Source organism: Atractosteus spatula, unplaced genomic scaffold, assembly GCF_055471065.1.
Source record: "Atractosteus spatula isolate fAtrSpa1 unplaced genomic scaffold, fAtrSpa1.hap1 Scaffold_21, whole genome shotgun sequence".
NCBI lineage: Eukaryota > Metazoa > Chordata > Actinopteri > Semionotiformes > Lepisosteidae > Atractosteus > Atractosteus spatula.
The window spans coordinates 160,001-174,838 of NW_028296775.1; the positions used below are offsets into that span (position 1 = coordinate 160,001).

At 52.6% G+C, this 14,838-nt stretch overlaps 4 non-coding genes and 1 pseudogene across 4 annotated transcripts; all 5 read right to left on the bottom strand.

Annotated features, from left to right (window-relative positions):
* Positions 1-4,596: 4,596 nt before the first annotated feature.
* Positions 4,597-4,787, bottom strand: LOC148808522 (U2 spliceosomal RNA). Its single transcript, XR_016087995.1, has one exon. It is a non-coding gene; the product is annotated as a U2 spliceosomal RNA (small nuclear RNA).
* Positions 4,788-5,554: 767 nt separating this feature from the next.
* Positions 5,555-5,745, bottom strand: LOC148808523 (U2 spliceosomal RNA). The gene has a single exon (XR_016087996.1). It is a non-coding gene; the product is annotated as a U2 spliceosomal RNA (small nuclear RNA).
* Positions 5,746-6,530: 785 nt separating this feature from the next.
* Positions 6,531-6,718, bottom strand: LOC148808524 (U2 spliceosomal RNA). The gene has a single exon (XR_016088144.1). It is a non-coding gene; the product is annotated as a U2 spliceosomal RNA (small nuclear RNA).
* Positions 6,719-12,547: 5,829 nt separating this feature from the next.
* LOC148808525 (U2 spliceosomal RNA) lies at positions 12,548-12,738 on the bottom strand. The gene has a single exon (XR_016087997.1). It is a non-coding gene; the product is annotated as a U2 spliceosomal RNA (small nuclear RNA).
* An 801-nt stretch (positions 12,739-13,539) lies between these two features.
* On the bottom strand, positions 13,540-13,717 carry LOC148808526 (U2 spliceosomal RNA; annotated as a pseudogene).
* Between the last annotated feature and the right edge of the window lie 1,121 nt (positions 13,718-14,838).

Below are 14,838 nucleotides of genomic sequence, written 5' to 3' on the forward strand. Positions count from 1 at the left end.
CTCCATGGGCCGAAATACTGCACACTGCTCTTATTTCTGTTCAGTCTTGCACCTGTGCATTGGTTAAAGACTTCTATCAGCTCCAGTGCGACTAAAAGGCTTCTGTCTGAGCTCAAAGTTAGGACAACATCATCCGCGTAGGCCAACACTTTAGTTTGGAGGCCTCCGCTTCCCGGGATCACTATACCCTCAACCCTTCTATCTCGTCTTATCATCTCCAGTAGTGGCTCTACGTAGACCACATATAAGATTGGGGACAAAGGACAGCCTTGTCTGACACCCTTGCTTACATCAAAGGGTTCACTCATAAAGCCATTTATGTTGACTCTGGTGGAAGCACCTCCATACAGGGCCTTCAGCCAAGAGATGAAACTGCTGCTGACTCCATAACGATCTAACACATCCCATAAGCATTGATGATCCACCCTATCGAATGCCTTTTCTTGGTCAAGACTGGCTATCAACAGACACTGATGTCTGTCTTCTGCCCAAGCAATAGTATCTCTGAGCAGGCCAAGGTTCCAGTGTAGGGACCTACCCGCCACGCCACAGGTCTGATCCGGCTGTATTACTGATGGCAGGACTTTCTTTAACCTATCACACAATATTTTTGCCAAAATTTTGTATTCGACACACAATAATTGGATAGGCCTCCAATTTTCTAGCCTCTTAGGATCCCCTTTCTTAAATAACAGAGACAAAACTCCCTGTGCCATTGTGTCTCCCAAATCTCCACCATCTAGAATTGCTTGAAAGACTTCAAGCAGCGATGAGCCTATCAAATCCCAGAAAGTCAGGTAAAATTCTACCGGGATGCCATCAACCCCCGGAACTTTCCCAGTTTTCATTCTCCGAGTCGCCCCCTCAGCTTCGGCTAGCTCAATGCGTGTCGCTAAAGCCCTATTTTCCTCCGCACTGACCTTCTTCTCAATGTGCTCCAAACCACCAACCCCCTTTACTGACTCCCCCTCCCTCTTATTAAAGTAAGTAGTAAAGTACTTTACGGCTTCATCCAACATTCCATGCGGAGTACTTACCACCTCCCCCTCTGCAGTAAACAAACTCCCGAATGCTCTTTTAACCCGCTTGGCTTTAACTGATTTAAAAAGCAGACCTGAGACCTCTTCTTGTCCATCCAGAAAGCCGATGCCAGCTCTAATTAAAAGCTCTCTGGGTTGTCTAAGGTAAAGTTCTCTAAGTCGCGCCTTCAGCTCCTGGGCTTTCGAGAAATTAAAATCTACACCTTTGTTTGTCTCCTCATACATGTTTTCCAACTCTTTTTGAAGCCTTCTCACTTCAAAGTTCTTTCTTTGGTTTCGGCGCTTACAATACCGAATTGAGATTTGCTTCACCTGCCACTTAACATACTCCCACCATTGAATTAATGACGGCCACTCTTGTTTCTGTCCTAGCCAAAAGGACCATTTGTCTCTAATTAGCTCCTTGTAACCGTCCTCACTCAGCACGGCTGTGTTTAATTTCCAGTAACCTGGACCAAACTTAACCCCCACACCTTCCACCTCCACCACCAGCAGTTCGTGATCGGAAAAATAAAAGGGTATGACCGAGGCTTTAGCAATCGCCAACCCTCGAGACAAGAACACGTAATCCAATCTTTTGGCGGCCCCTGCTGCATTCCTCCAAGTAACTGGGGGAATCAACCCTACTGCTGCGGGCCCTTTAAAACTAAAACTATCAAAAAGGTCAAAATCCCTCAACAATTTGTTAATTTCTAGGGATCCTGCTGTTCTTTTAATTAGATCTTCATTAAAATCACCGGCAATCACTAGTTTTCTATTAGTCACACACCAGGGGACTAAGTCTGCAAAGAAACCCCCCCTTGATGTCCTATCCGCCGGTGCATAAACGACTATAAATCTCATTTTTGTGTTTAAGTATACCCCATCCACCACAAGAATTCTCCCTGGCCGCACAAAGTAAGTTTCTGTAACATCAATGCGGTTATTCCCAAATAATATACCAACCCCAGAAGAGTGTACTCCCCCCACACACCAAAAGGACTTCCCCGATTCCCAATCTTTAGAGAACCGCTTCACATCTGTATCACCACCCAAATGCACTTCCTGTAAAAAACATATATCAAACTTATTTTCACGCAAAATTTTAAACACAGCAATCCTTTTCGACCTATTTTTCAATCCCCTAACATTTACAGTTAGGATTTTGAAGGTCATCTCGACCTCCCATCATCTCTCCCCCCAGGATCCACATCTGGTTCTGCAGAGCTGTCCGTCTCCGAAGAACTTGTGTCACTTGTCCTATAAGGGGTTGAGCCTTCCTCCTCAGAAGTGGACTGCACCACGCTCGGAGCCACCGAAACGCAGCGCAGGTAAGGCGACTCCGGTACTCTTTCTCTTGACAGGTGCCCCTTCTGACCCCAATGCGACACTGCAGCCTCCTCCCGCTCAGGGGAGGACTCCATCACCATGCCTTCCTCTACACCCTCCTCTGCGTGAACGTCCTCCTTGGCCTTCTTCTCCTCCCCCGCAGGCAGCTCTTCTTCGGAATCCTCCCTTGGCCTTTTCTGGACTGCCACATTCCCCTCCAGGTCGAAGTCACCCAGGTCCATCGCCAGGTCATCTTGCGGCAGGTGCTCGAACAGGTCCACGGCTCTAGCCACCTGACCAGCAGGTAAGCTACCGCTGCTGTCCAAACCGGTGTCTGATGCTTCACTCACATCCACCTCTGCTCTCTCTTCACCCTCGATCTCTTTGCCGTCACCTGTTTCGACGTTTTCATTCCTGTTCCCCTCTGTCTTCTCAGTTCCTTTGCCTTCCTCTCTTCTTTCGTCTTCCTCATCTCCTTCTTGCTCCGAGTCAGATTCCACCGGTGCGGCATCTGGGAAGCCTCTCTCTTGTTCCCTGGCCATCTCCGGGTCTCTCCATACGCATTCTCTGTACAGATGGTTTGTATCCCCACACAGAGAGCAAGTTTTCTGGAAACATCTCCCTTTAGTGTGGTCCCGTGCTCCACACCTCGAACAGGAGGTGGCAGTGCAGTCTTTGTCCATGTGGCCGAAGGAACAACACTTTCTGCAGTAGGACGGCTGGTTCTGATAATAAATGTAGCCTTTGCTTTGACCCAGGAAGAAGGCCGACGGGGGGTGCGAAAACCCGTCCGCGCGCCCAACATTCCGCCTGAGGCGCACCTGGTATCTGCGCCTCCCATTCCAGACCCGGAATCTGTCACCAATTATCTGGGGACCTGCCAGGACATCCACATGCATCCACAGGTAAGCAGTAATAATGTCGTCCTCAATGAAGGGGTCATGCATGTTTACAATTATAAATCGCACATCGTCCTGAGCCAGACCCAAAACGTCAAAGTCCCGTAACAGTTCGTCATTCACCATCTCCTCACACATCCCAGAGACTCTCTTGTAAATCTGGTCGCTGTTAAAGGTAGCATCAAAAAAGCCAAAAGGCCTGTTTCCTTGCAGACATTTCACTTCACTCGGTAAAACTTTCAAAATTCCAAACAAAATTTTGCATTCAAACTCATATCTACCCATCATTTCTTTCTCTCTCACCCATTTAAAGCGCAAGGTCCATTTCAGCCGAGGAGCCTGGCTGGCCCACCCGGGGGGGGCCTGGCCCTCGGCCATTGCGGGAAAACAGCCTTCCGACGCTCTTCGCAAAGGTCTTCAAAGTATCCTCCTTGCAAAAAAAAGGCAACTCTCCGGAAAACAGGAACCAGCAACACGAAAATTCCCTCTGGATCCAAACGTCTGCAGGCACTGGTAGCAGTCCAACGATCTCTCCCCTGGTCTTGGCCAAAAGGCCGAGAAGCGATGCCCGACGCCGGCCTTGGGCGGGCGCGCGGGCGTCCGGCTGGCGCGCAGCGGCGCAGGCCGACGCCTCTGGAGCCCGGTCCGCACGCGGCTGCCGGCCGCCCGGACTCCGCTCTCCCCCTCTCTTGCCTGCCTGCTTGCTCGCCTGCCTGCCCGCCAGTCCCGGGCGGGGGCCCTGCTCTTTGATCTCCTGTCAACGGCCCGACAACGACCGCAGCCGCGGGGGGCGCCAGCCGGCCGGCCTCCTTAGCTTAGGCCCCTCCCACCAGCAGCAGCCGTGCCGAGTGAGCTGCAAGCGAAAGCGGACCGTCGGCACCTGCGGGCAGAGGCAAGGGGCAGCGCTCTCTCGGGAGGGACGGGGACACACACACACCTGCCTGCCTGCCGAAAAAAAGAAAGAAAAGGTGTATATACTAAGTTTTTTGGAGGGAAAACGGCCGGCTGTCGAAAGGGGCCCGCCTGCAAGGACGGGGACACACACACACACACACACACACACACACACACACACACACACACACACAAGCCACGCCTGCCTCCCTGGAAAAAGGAGGAAAAAACTAAGTTTTTTGGAGGGAAAACGCACGGGAGCCGAAAAGGGGGCCGGCCTGCTTGCCGAGAGAGTCGAGGCGCGGGAAAGTGCACGGAGGGAGCACGGGAACGGGGAGGGGGAGAGAGAGAGACACAGAGACACACAGATGGACGAGAGACGAGACCGGAGAGGAAGGAGCTCCGGTCCACCTCGCTTGCTTGCTAGCTACGTCTGTCTTTTCACCGCTGAGAGAAGGTAGTGCACCGTTCCCGGAGGCGCTGCAATACCGGGCCGATGCGTGGAGAGGACGGAGCAAGCTCCTGATCCAGCTCCCTGTTCCAAAAATCCGTTTAATATGTGGTCCCCCGATGGGGGACGTATCAGATATTAAACTGATAAGAACAGATACTACACTTGATCTTAGCCAAAAGGCCGAGAAGCGATGCCCGACGCCGGCCTTGGGCGGGCGCGCGGGCGTCCGGCTGGCGCGCAGCGGCGCAGGCCGACGCCTCTGGAGCCCGGTCCGCACGCGGCTGCCGGCCGCCCGGACTCCGCTCTCCCCCTCTCTTGCCTGCCTGCTTGCTCGCCTGCCTGCCCGCCAGTCCCGGGCGGGGGCCCTGCTCTTTGATCTCCTGTCAACGGCCCGACAACGACCGCAGCCGCGGGGGGCGCCAGCCGGCCGGCCTCCTTAGCTTAGGCCCCTCCCACCAGCAGCAGCCGTGCCGAGTGAGCTGCAAGCGAAAGCGGACCGTCGGCACCTGCGGGCAGAGGCAAGGGGCAGCGCTCTCTCGGGAGGGACGGGGACACACACACACCTGCCTGCCTGCCGAAAAAAAGAAAGAAAAGGTGTATATACTAAGTTTTTTGGAGGGAAAACGGCCGGCTGTCGAAAGGGGCCCGCCTGCAAGGACGGGGACACACACACACACACACACACACACACACACACAAGCCACGCCTGCCTCCCTGGAAAAAGGAGGAAAAAACTAAGTTTTTTGGAGGGAAAACGCACGGGAGCCGAAAAGGGGGCCGGCCTGCTTGCCGAGAGAGTCGAGGCGCGGGAAAGTGCACGGAGGGAGCACGGGAACGGGGAGGGGGAGAGAGAGAGACACAGAGACACACAGATGGACGAGAGACGAGACCGGAGAGGAAGGAGCTCCGGTCCACCTCGCTTGCTTGCTAGCTACGTCTGTCTTTTCACCGCTGAGAGAAGGTAGTGCACCGTTCCCGGAGGCGCTGCAATACCGGGCCGATGCGTGGAGAGGACGGAGCAAGCTCCTGATCCAGCTCCCTGTTCCAAAAATCCGTTTAATATGTGGTCCCCCGATGGGGGACGTATCAGATATTAAACTGATAAGAACAGATACTACACTTGATCTTAGCCAAAAGGCCGAGAAGCGATGCCCGACGCCGGCCTTGGGCGGGCGCGCGGGCGTCCGGCTGGCGCGCAGCGGCGCAGGCCGACGCCTCTGGAGCCCGGTCCGCACGCGGCTGCCGGCCGCCCGGACTCCGCTCTCCCCCTCTCTTGCCTGCCTGCTTGCTCGCCTGCCTGCCCGCCAGTCCCGGGCGGGGGCCCTGCTCTTTGATCTCCTGTCAACGGCCCGACAACGACCGCAGCCGCGGGGGGCGCCAGCCGGCCGGCCTCCTTAGCTTAGGCCCCTCCCACCAGCAGCAGCCGTGCCGAGTGAGCTGCAAGCGAAAGCGGACCGTCGGCACCTGCGGGCAGAGGCAAGGGGCAGCGCTCTCTCGGGAGGGACGGGGACACACACACACCTGCCTGCCTGCCGAAAAAAAGAAAGAAAAGGTGTATATACTAAGTTTTTTGGAGGGAAAACGGCCGGCTGTCGAAAGGGGCCCGCCTGCAAGGACGGGGACACACACACACACACACACACACACACACACACACACACACACACACACACAAGCCACGCCTGCCTCCCTGGAAAAAGGAGGAAAAAACTAAGTTTTTTGGAGGGAAAACGCACGGGAGCCGAAAAGGGGGCCGGCCTGCTTGCCGAGAGAGTCGAGGCGCGGGAAAGTGCACGGAGGGAGCACGGGAACGGGGAGGGGGAGAGAGAGAGACACAGAGACACACAGATGGACGAGAGACGAGACCGGAGAGGAAGGAGCTCCGGTCCACCTCGCTTGCTTGCTAGCTACGTCTGTCTTTTCACCGCTGAGAGAAGGTAGTGCACCGTTCCCGGAGGCGCTGCAATACCGGGCCGATGCGTGGAGAGGACGGAGCAAGCTCCTGATCCAGCTCCCTGTTCCAAAAATCCGTTTAATATGTGGTCCCCCGATGGGGGACGTATCAGATATTAAACTGATAAGAACAGATTTTTTTTTTTTTTTTTTACATTTATTATAACAATACAAGACAAAATCACAGAACATAAATCACAATCCACCAACGGCAAAACTTATTCCATTAGTCCAACAGCGGTTTCCATTTTTCTTTTGCTGCGTGAAAACCCCACCTACGCACCTCTACTGACAACATCTTATGCAGCTCAAAACGAACCCTCCCACATATTGCCCCAGCCCCTTCCACATGACCATGTTTGACCAGATTGTTTCTCGATCCCCATAACACAAATTTTACTATACTGATTAAAAACCAGATTACAAGGTCACGTCTCACAGATCTTGAAGACCTGCTCCACCGTCTCAGGATTTTATCTCCAGATAGAACAAACCCCGGTTCCAATTTATCAAAAAGGTCCGACATCTGCCCCCACACTGCTTTTGCAATCCTGCAACCCCAGAACACATGAGTGATTGACTCCACCTCTGCACATTGCGGTCTTGGGCAAGTCGCTGAACGAGCCAGCTTATGTCTGTGCATCACCTCCCTTACTGGCAGACGTCCCCACACACACATCCAATTTAAATCTTTGAGCCTGTTATCCAGGCTCTTAGGTTGCACCCTTTTCCATACATCAGTGGGAACCACAACATTGGATCCCTTTTCACTGCTCTTAGCTGTCTTATATAAGAGCCTGTGGGAGATAATCACTGGCCTGTCCGCATCTTTTGCGTACTTCCTTAACCATACGGCCGCATGTTCGTAGAACCATGGTAGGATTTCAGCCTTGGGAACGTCATTCCTCCACACTTCTGAAGGCCTGACGACCCAGGCGAACCAGAGCCGAACAAAGAACTGATGTTTGTATAAGATCTTGTCATCTACCGCTTTACACAGATCGGCCACAAATATGGCGTCTAGTTTAATGGGTAAATCTGGGACTTCTCTGCCTCCCTCACTGATGTCCCTGTACATATCTAGACGCTTCACATACTCATAACCACCCCCCCATACAAAATCAAAAACCATCTTAGTTAAGGAGCGTCTGAAACAAGCAGGCATAGGAAAGACCTTTGCAATGTGCACGAGACTTGGTAAGATGTCACCTTTGAGAACCAAAACCTTCCCTGAATAGGACAGTGATCTTTTTTTCCATAGGCCGAGTTTGCTACTCACCTGGGATAACCGAGTCTCCCAATTCCTTCTTCCAGCCCCTTCCCTATCAAAACACACCCCTAGTATCTTCAAGGAATTCATTTCTAGAGACAGACCTCCTACCACCTCATCCCTGTTACTCCATGGGCCGAAATACTGCACACTGCTCTTATTTCTGTTCAGTCTTGCACCTGTGCATTGGTTAAAGACTTCTATCAGCTCCAGTGCGACTAAAAGGCTTCTGTCTGAGCTCAAAGTTAGGACAACATCATCCGCGTAGGCCAACACTTTAGTTTGGAGGCCTCCGCTTCCCGGGATCACTATACCCTCAACCCTTCTATCTCGTCTTATCATCTCCAGTAGTGGCTCTACGTAGACCACATATAAGATTGGGGACAAAGGACAGCCTTGTCTGACACCCTTGCTTACATCAAAGGGTTCACTCATAAAGCCATTTATGTTGACTCTGGTGGAAGCACCTCCATACAGGGCCTTCAGCCAAGAGATGAAACTGCTGCTGACTCCATAACGATCTAACACATCCCATAAGCATTGATGATCCACCCTATCGAATGCCTTTTCTTGGTCAAGACTGGCTATCAACAGACACTGATGTCTGTCTTCTGCCCAAGCAATAGTATCTCTGAGCAGGCCAAGGTTCCAGTGTAGGGACCTACCCGCCACGCCACAGGTCTGATCCGGCTGTATTACTGATGGCAGGACTTTCTTTAACCTATCACACAATATTTTTGCCAAAATTTTGTATTCGACACACAATAATTGGATAGGCCTCCAATTTTCTAGCCTCTTAGGATCCCCTTTCTTAAATAACAGAGACAAAACTCCCTGTGCCATTGTGTCTCCCAAATCTCCACCATCTAGAATTGCTTGAAAGACTTCAAGCAGCGATGAGCCTATCAAATCCCAGAAAGTCAGGTAAAATTCTACCGGGATGCCATCAACCCCCGGAACTTTCCCAGTTTTCATTCTCCGAGTCGCCCCCTCAGCTTCGGCTAGCTCAATGCGTGTCGCTAAAGCCCTATTTTCCTCCGCACTGACCTTCTTCTCAATGTGCTCCAAACCACCAACCCCCTTTACTGACTCCCCCTCCCTCTTATTAAAGTAAGTAGTAAAGTACTTTACGGCTTCATCCAACATTCCATGCGGAGTACTTACCACCTCCCCCTCTGCAGTAAACAAACTCCCGAATGCTCTTTTAACCCGCTTGGCTTTAACTGATTTAAAAAGCAGACCTGAGACCTCTTCTTGTCCATCCAGAAAGCCGATGCCAGCTCTAATTAAAAGCTCTCTGGGTTGTCTAAGGTAAAGTTCTCTAAGTCGCGCCTTCAGCTCCTGGGCTTTCGAGAAATTAAAATCTACACCTTTGTTTGTCTCCTCATACATGTTTTCCAACTCTTTTTGAAGCCTTCTCACTTCAAAGTTCTTTCTTTGGTTTCGGCGCTTACAATACCGAATTGAGATTTGCTTCACCTGCCACTTAACATACTCCCACCATTGAATTAATGACGGCCACTCTTGTTTCTGTCCTAGCCAAAAGGACCATTTGTCTCTAATTAGCTCCTTGTAACCGTCCTCACTCAGCACGGCTGTGTTTAATTTCCAGTAACCTGGACCAAACTTAACCCCCACACCTTCCACCTCCACCACCAGCAGTTCGTGATCGGAAAAATAAAAGGGTATGACCGAGGCTTTAGCAATCGCCAACCCTCGAGACAAGAACACGTAATCCAATCTTTTGGCGGCCCCTGCTGCATTCCTCCAAGTAACTGGGGGAATCAACCCTACTGCTGCGGGCCCTTTAAAACTAAAACTATCAAAAAGGTCAAAATCCCTCAACAATTTGTTAATTTCTAGGGATCCTGCTGTTCTTTTAATTAGATCTTCATTAAAATCACCGGCAATCACTAGTTTTCTATTAGTCACACACCAGGGGACTAAGTCTGCAAAGAAACCCCCCCTTGATGTCCTATCCGCCGGTGCATAAACGACTATAAATCTCATTTTTGTGTTTAAGTATACCCCATCCACCACAAGAATTCTCCCTGGCCGCACAAAGTAAGTTTCTGTAACATCAATGCGGTTATTCCCAAATAATATACCAACCCCAGAAGAGTGTACTCCCCCCACACACCAAAAGGACTTCCCCGATTCCCAATCTTTAGAGAACCGCTTCACATCTGTATCACCACCCAAATGCACTTCCTGTAAAAAACATATATCAAACTTATTTTCACGCAAAATTTTAAACACAGCAATCCTTTTCGACCTATTTTTCAATCCCCTAACATTTACAGTTAGGATTTTGAAGGTCATCTCGACCTCCCATCATCTCTCCCCCCAGGATCCACATCTGGTTCTGCAGAGCTGTCCGTCTCCGAAGAACTTGTGTCACTTGTCCTATAAGGGGTTGAGCCTTCCTCCTCAGAAGTGGACTGCACCACGCTCGGAGCCACCGAAACGCAGCGCAGGTAAGGCGACTCCGGTACTCTTTCTCTTGACAGGTGCCCCTTCTGACCCCAATGCGACACTGCAGCCTCCTCCCGCTCAGGGGAGGACTCCATCACCATGCCTTCCTCTACACCCTCCTCTGCGTGAACGTCCTCCTTGGCCTTCTTCTCCTCCCCCGCAGGCAGCTCTTCTTCGGAATCCTCCCTTGGCCTTTTCTGGACTGCCACATTCCCCTCCAGGTCGAAGTCACCCAGGTCCATCGCCAGGTCATCTTGCGGCAGGTGCTCGAACAGGTCCACGGCTCTAGCCACCTGACCAGCAGGTAAGCTACCGCTGCTGTCCAAACCGGTGTCTGATGCTTCACTCACATCCACCTCTGCTCTCTCTTCACCCTCGATCTCTTTGCCGTCACCTGTTTCGACGTTTTCATTCCTGTTCCCCTCTGTCTTCTCAGTTCCTTTGCCTTCCTCTCTTCTTTCGTCTTCCTCATCTCCTTCTTGCTCCGAGTCAGATTCCACCGGTGCGGCATCTGGGAAGCCTCTCTCTTGTTCCCTGGCCATCTCCGGGTCTCTCCATACGCATTCTCTATACAGATGGTTTGTATCCCCACACAGAGAGCAAGTTTTCTGGAAACATCTCCCTTTAGTGTGGTCCCGTGCTCCACACCTCGAACAGGAGGTGGCAGTGCAGTCTTTGTCCATGTGGCCGAAGGAACAACACTTCCTGCAGTAGGACGGCTGGTTCTGATAATAAATGTAACCTTTGCTTTGACCCAGGAAGAAAGCCGACGGGGGGTGTGAGAACCCGTCCGCGCGCCCAACATTCCGCCTGAGCCGCACCTGGTATCTGCGCCTCCCGTTCCAGACCCGGAATCTGTCACCAATTATCTGGGGGCCTGCCAGGACATCCACATGCATCCACAGGTAAGCAGTGATAATGTCATCCTCAATGAAGGGGTCATGCATAGTTACGATTATAAATCGCACATCATCCTGAGCCAGACCCAAAATCTCAAAGTCCCGTAACAGTTCATCATTCACCATTTCCTCACACATCCCAGAGACTCTCTTATAAATCTGATCATTATTAAAGGTCACATCAAAAAAGCCAAAAGGCCTGTTTCCTTGCAAACACTTCACTTCAATAGGTATCGCTTTCAGAATTCCAAACAAAATCTTGCATTCAAACTCATATCTACCCATCATTTCTTTCTCTCTCACCCATTTAAAACGCAAGGTCCATTTCAGCCGAGGAGCCTGGCTGGCCCACCCGGGGGGGGCCTGGCCCTCGGCCATTGCGAGAAAACAGCCTTCCGACACTCTTCTCAAAGGTCTTCAAAAGTATCCTCCTTGCAAGAAAAAGCAACTCTCCGGAAAACAGGAACCAGCAACACGAAAATTCCCTCTGGATCCAAAAGTCTGCAGGCACTGGTAGCGGTCCAACGATCTCTCCCCTGGTCTTGGCCAAAAGGCCGAGAAGCGATGCCCGACGCCGGCCTTGGGCGGGCGCGCGGGCGTCCGGCTGGCGCGCAGCGGCGCAGGCCGACGCCTCTGGAGCCCGGTCCGCACGCGGCTGCCGGCCGCCCGGACTCCGCTCTCCCCCTCTCTTGCCTGCCTGCTTGCTCGCCTGCCTGCCCGCCAGTCCCGGGCGGGGGCCCTGCTCTTTGATCTCCTGTCAACGGCCCGACAACGACCGCAGCCGCGGGGGGCGCCAGCCGGCCGGCCTCCTTAGCTTAGGCCCCTCCCACCAGCAGCAGCCGTGCCGAGTGAGCTGCAAGCGAAAGCGGACCGTCGGCACCTGCGGGCAGAGGCAAGGGGCAGCGCTCTCTCGGGAGGGACGGGGACACACACACACCTGCCTGCCTGCCGAAAAAAAGAAAGAAAAGGTGTATATACTAAGTTTTTTGGAGGGAAAACGGCCGGCTGTCGAAAGGGGCCCGCCTGCAAGGACGGGGACACACACACACACACACACACACACACACACACACACACACACACACACACACACAAGCCACGCCTGCCTCCCTGGAAAAAGGAGGAAAAAACTAAGTTTTTTGGAGGGAAAACGCACGGGAGCCGAAAAGGGGGCCGGCCTGCTTGCCGAGAGAGTCGAGGCGCGGGAAAGTGCACGGAGGGAGCACGGGAACGGGGAGGGGGAGAGAGAGAGACACAGAGACACACAGATGGACGAGAGACGAGACCGGAGAGGAAGGAGCTCCGGTCCACCTCGCTTGCTTGCTAGCTACGTCTGTCTTTTCACCGCTGAGAGAAGGTAGTGCACCGTTCCCGGAGGCGCTGCAATACCGGGCCGATGCGTGGAGAGGACGGAGCAAGCTCCTGATCCAGCTCCCTGTTCCAAAAATCCGTTTAATATGTGGTCCCCCGATGGGGGACGTATCAGATATTAAACTGATAAGAACAGATACTACACTTGATCTTAGCCAAAAGGCCGAGAAGCGATGCCCGACGCCGGCCTTGGGCGGGCGCGCGGGCGTCCGGCTGGCGCGCAGCGGCGCAGGCCGACGCCTCTGGAGCCCGGTCCGCACGCGGCTGCCGGCCGCCCGGACTCCGCTCTCCCCCTCTCTTGCCTGCCTGCTTGCTCGCCTGCCTGCCCGCCAGTCCCGGGCGGGGGCCCTGCTCTTTGATCTCCTGTCAACGGCCCGACAACGACCGCAGCCGCGGGGGGCGCCAGCCGGCCGGCCTCCTTAGCTTAGGCCCCTCCCACCAGCAGCAGCCGTGCCGAGTGAGCTGCAAGCGAAAGCGGACCGTCGGCACCTGCGGGCAGAGGCAAGGGGCAGCGCTCTCTCGGGAGGGACGGGGACACACACACACCTGCCTGCCTGCCGAAAAAAAGAAAGAAAAGGTGTATATACTAAGTTTTTTGGAGGGAAAACGGCCGGCTGTCGAAAGGGGCCCGCCTGCAAGGACGGGGACACACACACACACACACACACACACACACACACACACACACACACACACACACACACACACACACACAAGCCACGCCTGCCTCCCTGGAAAAAGGAGGAAAAAACTAAGTTTTTTGGAGGGAAAACGCACGGGAGCCGAAAAGGGGGCCGGCCTGCTTGCCGAGAGAGTCGAGGCGCGGGAAAGTGCACGGAGGGAGCACGGGAACGGGGAGGGGGAGAGAGAGAGACACAGAGACACACAGATGGACGAGAGACGAGACCGGAGAGGAAGGAGCTCCGGTCCACCTCGCTTGCTTGCTAGCTACGTCTGTCTTTTCACCGCTGAGAGAAGGTAGTGCACCGTTCCCGGAGGCGCTGCAATACCGGGCCGATGCGTGGAGAGGACGGAGCAAGCTCCTGATCCAGCTCCCTGTTCCAAAAATCCGTTTAATATGTGGTCCCCCGATGGGGGACGTATCAGATATTAAACTGATAAGAACAGATTTTTTTTTTTTTTTTTACATTTATTATGACAATACAAGACAAAATCACAGAACATAAATCACAATCCACAAACGGCAAAACTTATTCCATTAATCCAGCAGCGGTTTCCATTTTTCTTTTGCTGCGTGAAAACCCCACCTACGCACTTCTACTGACAACATCTTCTGCAGCTCAAAACGAACCCTCCCACATATTGCCCCAGCCCCTTCCACATGGCCATGTTTGACCAGATTGTTTCTCGATCCCCATAACACAAATTTTACCATACTGATTAAAAACCAGGTTACAAGGTCATGTCTCGCAGTTCTTGAAGACCTGCCCCACCGTCTCAAGATTTTATCCCCAGATAGAACAAACCCCGGTTCCAGTTTATTAAAAAGATCCGACATCTGCCCCCACACTGCTTTTGCAATTCTGCAACCCCAGAACACATGAGTGATTGACTCCACCTCTGCACATTGCGGTCTTGGACAAGTCGCTGAACGCGCCAGCTTATGTCTGTGCATTACCTCCCTTACAGGCAGACGTCCCCAAACACACATCCAATTTAAGTCTTTGAGCCTGTTATCCAGGCTCTTAGGTTGCACCCTTTTCCAGACATCAGTCGGAACCACCACATTTGTTCCCTTTTCATTGCTCTTAGCTGTCTTATATAAGAGCCTATGAGAGACAATCACTGACCTGTCCGCATCTTTTGCGTACTTCCTTAACCATGCTGCCGCATGTTCGTAGAACCACGGTAAAATTTCAGCCTTGGGAACGTCGTTCCTCCACACTTCTGAAGGCTTGACGACCCAGGCGAACCAAAGCCGGACAAAGAACTGATGTTTATATGAGATCTTGTCATCTACCGCTTTACAAAGGTCAGCCACAAATATGGCATCTAGTTTAATGGGTAAATCTGGGACTTCTCTACCTCCCTCCCTGATGTCCCTGTACATATCTAGACGCTTCACATACTCATAACCACCCCCCCATACAAAATCAAACACCATCTTAGTTAAGGAGCGTCTAAAACAAGCAGGCATAGGAAAGACCTTTGCAATGTGCACAAGACTTGGTAAAATGTCACCTTTCAGTACCACAACCTTCCCTGAATAGGACAGTGATCTTTTCTTCCATAGGCCAAGTTTGCTATTCACCTG